Below are 6,000 nucleotides of genomic sequence, written 5' to 3'. Positions count from 1 at the left end.
GTAGGAATCCCTCGAGCCTTATACTCTGACTTCCTCGTAATCATAATTATTATCTTTTTGATAAGTCAATTGTTCTTAATCTCTCCTTTGTATATTTGCAGAAAACAAGGTTCTCAGAATCCCTCTTTGTAACAGGCTGGCATTCCTCTGATAAACTTCTTGAGGAATATCTCTAACTGTTCTATGAGAAATTGCAATGGAAAGGCTAATTGCATATCAGAGTGATGGTGTGGCAAGTTTCATCCTCCAGGTAGACTTCTGATGGCGCCACCTTTTTAACCCTTGTGATACAATATTTCTTAGAAAATGTATCAATCAAGGAAACCGAATGCACCTCTACTGGCTTGGCAGTGATTCAACAACAAGCTTATCAACTGTATAGTGATGCTGACAATTCCACCTCCAATGAAGCTCAAGATCTGGAACTCCGTCGCTCCTGTCTTAGCCTGGTCGAATGCAATCCGGAGCCTAGAGAGAGAGACTTCCAACCGATTCTTGATCCTCCTCGAAGATGCCCCTCAAAAGGCCCCCTCCTTCTCCTTATATCTTCTTTTCCCTGCCCTCGTTCACTAGTGGGCTATTATATCCTCTTTTCCTTAATGGGCATGATTTAGCCTTCTGTTACTAGGTCGTTATGTGCCAATCCACATTACACCCTTCTATCTCTTCTAAGAAATTGACTTTGGGTCAGCCCTTGGTTGACCCCCACTGTGACCCCTGTTCACCCTTGTCTCCTTAGTTAGGATCTCATCTAACTGTTCCTTCCTTGGCGTTCTCTTGTATGGTATGTATAGTACCTTATCACCTTGTTGGCACAGAGAGAACAATGAATTCATCACAATGGGTTTGTAATTCATTGAAAAGGAGCCCCACGATATTTGTAGGGTTACAATGTGGGCAACGATTTATGTGGGTCTCGCTAGACCAATTGGAGTCCCCCCTACATATGGGCCACTATCAAATAAGAAAAATACATGATATTTGATACGAACCTTGATCTAGGTTCGTATCGGGAGGAGGTTGGAGGACGAGGCGAGATAGACGTTCCCGGGGTAGGAGAGTCGAAACGGGAATGAAGAGAGAGGTCGAACAGATGGGGACAGGGATCGACCGAGGACGAGCCGCCTGATGACGCGGTGAAGGGTTGACGATCGCGGGGACGGGGATCGCCGGAGACTAGAAGGGAACCGAACGGCAAGGGTAGGGATCGGATTGAAGGGTGGGCTAAATTCCTAAGATACCCTTTGGGGGTAGAGGATCGTATCAATATTCAATAAAAATTTTAAAAAGTGTTAGATCATCAGAGCCCAATTATGGGCAATTCATACTATCTTATGGGCCAAAGGCCATGTACATGTAATAGAGTAACTCTAGGGAATTAATGGAATACTAACTAGAATTAAGGCTAACCAAGTTGGGCACATTAAGGGCCCAATAAGAGCCCACTAAGGGCCCATTAAGGGCCCAATAGTGAGGAGCCCAATAGGGCTTAATATTAGGTCCAATAAGGACCTAATATTTACTGGGCCTGATTAGCATCAGGCCCAGTCTCCAACGGTCAGAAAAACTGACCGTTAGACATCCAACTGAGAAAAAACAGCTGGATGTAACAAGTCCCAACGGTCAGAAAATATGACCGTTGGGAGCACTCTCTCTCCTCTGTGTTTTTGTATAAAAGGGCCTGTTGTGAAGTAATAAAGTATCTAGTTTTTTTTTGCCCCATTTTTCCTGTGTTCTCCTCTCTCATTCTACCGCCTCGCATCCCATTCTCTCTAAATTTACAAAAAGGATGAATAGTCTTCTTTCACTGACACCCCCTCTCAAGCTGGTACATGGATACTGATGCCCAGCTTGTCAAGGTGCAATGGAAAAGGGTTCCTGGTAGCCCCTTAGTTAGCATATTGGCCACCTGATCTGCTGACTTCACATATTCCAACTAAATGTTCTTCTGATCAACTACTGACGTGATAAAATGTTGATAGATCTCCACATGTTTGGTCATGTCATGTTGCCTGGGATTATGTGCAATATCAATGGGTGCCTTGCCATCACAATCAGTCATAGTTGGACCACTTATAGATATTCTAGCTTCTTTCAGTGAATTTCTGATCCACATAGCTTAACAAACTAACTTTGCCACTGATATATACTCTGCCTCAGCACTTGAACATACAAGTTCAAGTTGTTTTTTACTCTTCCAGGTGATTAGGTTGCCTCCAAGAATGAACAGTGTCCTCATGTAGATCGAGGGTTCACTGCATAGCCTCCTTTATCAGCTTCAGTAAATGTCTTCAGGTGAGTTCCTCTGTCTTGGCTGAAGAAGATTATGTTACCTGGAGTCCCTTTCATGTATGAAAGGACCTTAAACACCACTAGCTAATGTGTTTCCAGTGAACTTTGCATGTACTGACTCAAGCTGCCCACAGTAACTTCTATGTCAGGCTGTATATAGTTCAGATAGATAAGTTCGCAAATGAAGCTTTGATACTGCAGCCAATTCACTGGTGGATCTTCTCCACTCATCCCCAGCTTGATATCAAAATGTCTCAGTTTGGTGGTTTCCACCTTTTATCATCACCAGTAATAATTATATTGGCTACATGCACAAGTAAAATGGATCCTTTCCCAGTCTCAGAATTCTTTTTAAACAGAGTATGACCAGCATTTTTCTGGTGATTTTCCATGCCTCTGATATTGTTTGAAAATTTGCCTAACTACACTCAACGTGATTGTTTCAAACCAGAGAAGGCCTTTTTCAACTTACACACTTTATACCTAGTCCCTGTCTCACAGTACCTAGCTTGCAATTACTAAAGACTTTTTTGACTAGATCTCCTTGAAGAATGGCACTCTTCACGTCATACTCGTACAATTTACAATTCAAACTGGCAGCCAAGACAATGAGGTTACATATGATATTGAGTTTTGCAACTGGTATGGTCAATACCATCGGTTGCATGTAGCCTTTGGCTATAAGCCAGGATTTGTATCTCTACAGAGACCCATCTGCTCGGTGCTTAACTGCAAACACCCTTCTGCATCCTGCTGGTTTTTTCCCTGTGGCAGGTTGACAATTTTGCGGGCACTATTTTTCATCAATGCTTCCATCTTCTCATCCATCGCTCTCTTCCAATTTCCATCTTTAATTTCACATTTCCAGGAGTTTGGTTTTGTCACAGAATGCAGAACGGATATGTAATAGAATTAGTCATGAAATACCTTTGCTTTTGAGTACAGGCTCTTTTTCCTTTCTGTAGTGCAGTTGGTCATCCGCTATCATCATACTATCCTCAGTTGTCTGCTAGAATACTTTCTTGTCATTCGAAAAAAAAATCAATCTTCTGGTTCCTACTTTTTGTTGTCAGATTCTTGATCAATGAGAAATGTGGGCATTAACGGAGCCTGTGATGGAATCTCCTCAGAGTTGTCGTGGCCTTCTTCCAGTGGTACCTATTGGCCATTGAGTTGAATGGCAGAGTCTGGGCCATCACATATACTTGGATAAAAATTTATCAGTGGCGTACTGTTGCATGAATACTCTTGGGAAGAAAAACTTTGCCTCTTGGGGGAGTGTAATGTCAACAGAAAAAAAATCTTGTTTTTGGATGAAAACACTTGTATCCTTTCTGGGTTGGAATACAGCTCACAAATACACACTTCACTTATCTTGACCTGAATTTGTTACTGGGATGATGGATGTGCACAAACGCTATGCACCTATATACCCTTGGAATAAGATCGGTCTTTAATGGATAAATCAGAAAGAAACTCATCATCAAGTTGATGGGACTTTCATAATTCAATATTTTTATGGCAATCTGTTTATAATATGAGCCGATTTTAGCACAGTTTCTCCCCAAAGATGTGTATAATATGGTACTTCCTGGCGTAGGCGCATGTTGATAAGCCGAAAAATCACGTAAAATTACGTGGTCGTTGCGTTTTTTAGACTTATGCAATAAATTTATAATTCCCTTAATTACTAAATAAGAATATAGAGCAAGCAAGGGGTCGATCCGCAAGGAGGCAACAATTCAGAATTTTCAAACAATTTTTATGAATCAAGTCAAGTAATTTTGAATTTTGCAATATTTAATTCAATTAATATTAAATAATATTCTTAAAATAATCAAAATTAAGTAAAACTTAATTTTGATTTCGGTCAGATAATTCCAGATAAGAATATTATTATTATTTTAAGCTCATAAAAATATAAATTATTAATTTCCCAATTTAATAAAATTTATAATAATTTTCAGAATTAAAATTGGGAATTTAATAATCAAGAAAGTGATTTTTGAATTGGAGTTCAAAATGGATGAATTTTCGGTTCAAATTTTATTTTTGGGTTTTTTATATATTAAATTAAATTCCTAAACAATAAAAACCAAAATCTAGAGAGAGAAAGTGAAGAAATTGGGGAAAGCCCCAATTTCGACCCTAAATTAAAAATGTAATGAAGCAGAAATGTCCTAAAATAATTAAGAATTAATTATCAAAAGTCAGATCTCGAATCCAAATCAAAAAGAAGTGCTGATGCATTCAAAACATGAATCTAGGGCATGTACATTTCGCCCATGCCAAGGCGTTTTCGAATCGTTCTAGAAGATGATCAAATACAATTCAAAAACTTACAAATTTGATAAAGAGATCCAGATCTGACGACTTCCAGAATGCCTCCTGTGTCCTTCCTGGCCAATTGCTTAGGGAGAGCCTCCAAAAGTGAATTTCGCCTTTTTTTCTGACCTCTATTTAAAGATCCAACCGTCCAGATTGTAGAGGAGGAAAAGACGAACCTGCCCTCAAAATTTCAGCCCAATCGGAGTTGTAGATCTCAAGATATCGCAGTTTTAGTGAGATCAAATGTGGGCCGCTGGATCTCTTTTATTTTCTCTAAAAAAATCGGAATTTCCTATTGGCTGGGCTTGATTTTCTCGCTTTCCGTGTTTCGGGACACGTGCACCCTCGTTGTCCGCGTCGGCTGCACTTTCTGACTTTTCAAATCTCTCTCCTCCTATTAAATATCTTTTCTTCTCTCTCCTCTCTAGCCGCTCTACTCTCTCTCCTCTCTCTTCCGCTTTTCTCTCTCTCTCTTTTAATCACTCTATTTGACTTTTCCTATCTCTCTCCTCTCTTCTCTCCTTTCTTATTTAATTAATATATCCCTTCATTCGCCCGAATTTCGGGCGAATGACGTGGATATTCATTTTAAATGCATTTAAAATGGAAAATAAATAATCAATATATTATTTAATTAAATAAAAATCATTTCTTGCCTAAATAATGGTCAGAAAAATTCAGAAAAATTCATAAAAATATGGGAAAAATTCAGAAAAATCAGGAGATGATTTACTGACCTTAAACCAAGCAAATAAAATCATGTAAAAATATTTCTTCACTGAAACAATGTCAAATTCCATGTAAAAAATGATAAAAAATATGAAATAATAGAAAAACGACATGTTAACTGATTTCAATGTATTTTATCATGATAACATGCAAATATGACCATTAAAACACATAAATAGAATGTATAATTCAGTAATTAAGTATATTAATTTGCATGTTATCACATGTCATGGTGGTTTTCACAACATGTTCTATCTTTCTTTATGCCACCCCATTCTGTTGGGTTGTATTTACACAGGAGGACTCATGCACCGTACTTTTAAAAAAGAAAAATGTTCTCATAAAGAAGTCTCTTTTTATTATCTGTTCTAGAATGCTTAATGAGTATACCAAACTGAATCTTCACCAAGACAATCAAATTTTGTACCCCATGAGTCACCTGTAACTTTGATTTGCAGAGTCATCTACAGAGATAATTAACCATCTTGATCCTGTCGCAGTAAATGTGGCTGTCAGACCCCATATATTGCAGCGGATTAGAGTAAAAAGAAAATTTCTACATCACATTTTGCAGTAAATGGAGCTCTCTTGTGTTTTGCAAATTGACAAGTGTCACAGAGAAGATCTGATCGATCAAAAAAAAGGATGGTT

Source organism: Wolffia australiana, chromosome 11 (genome assembly GCF_029677425.1).
Source record: "Wolffia australiana isolate 7733 chromosome 11, ASM2967742v1".
Lineage (NCBI taxonomy): Eukaryota > Viridiplantae > Streptophyta > Magnoliopsida > Alismatales > Araceae > Wolffia > Wolffia australiana.
The sequence above is the reverse complement of the archived record's forward strand: the minus strand, read 5'-3'. Positions refer to the sequence as shown.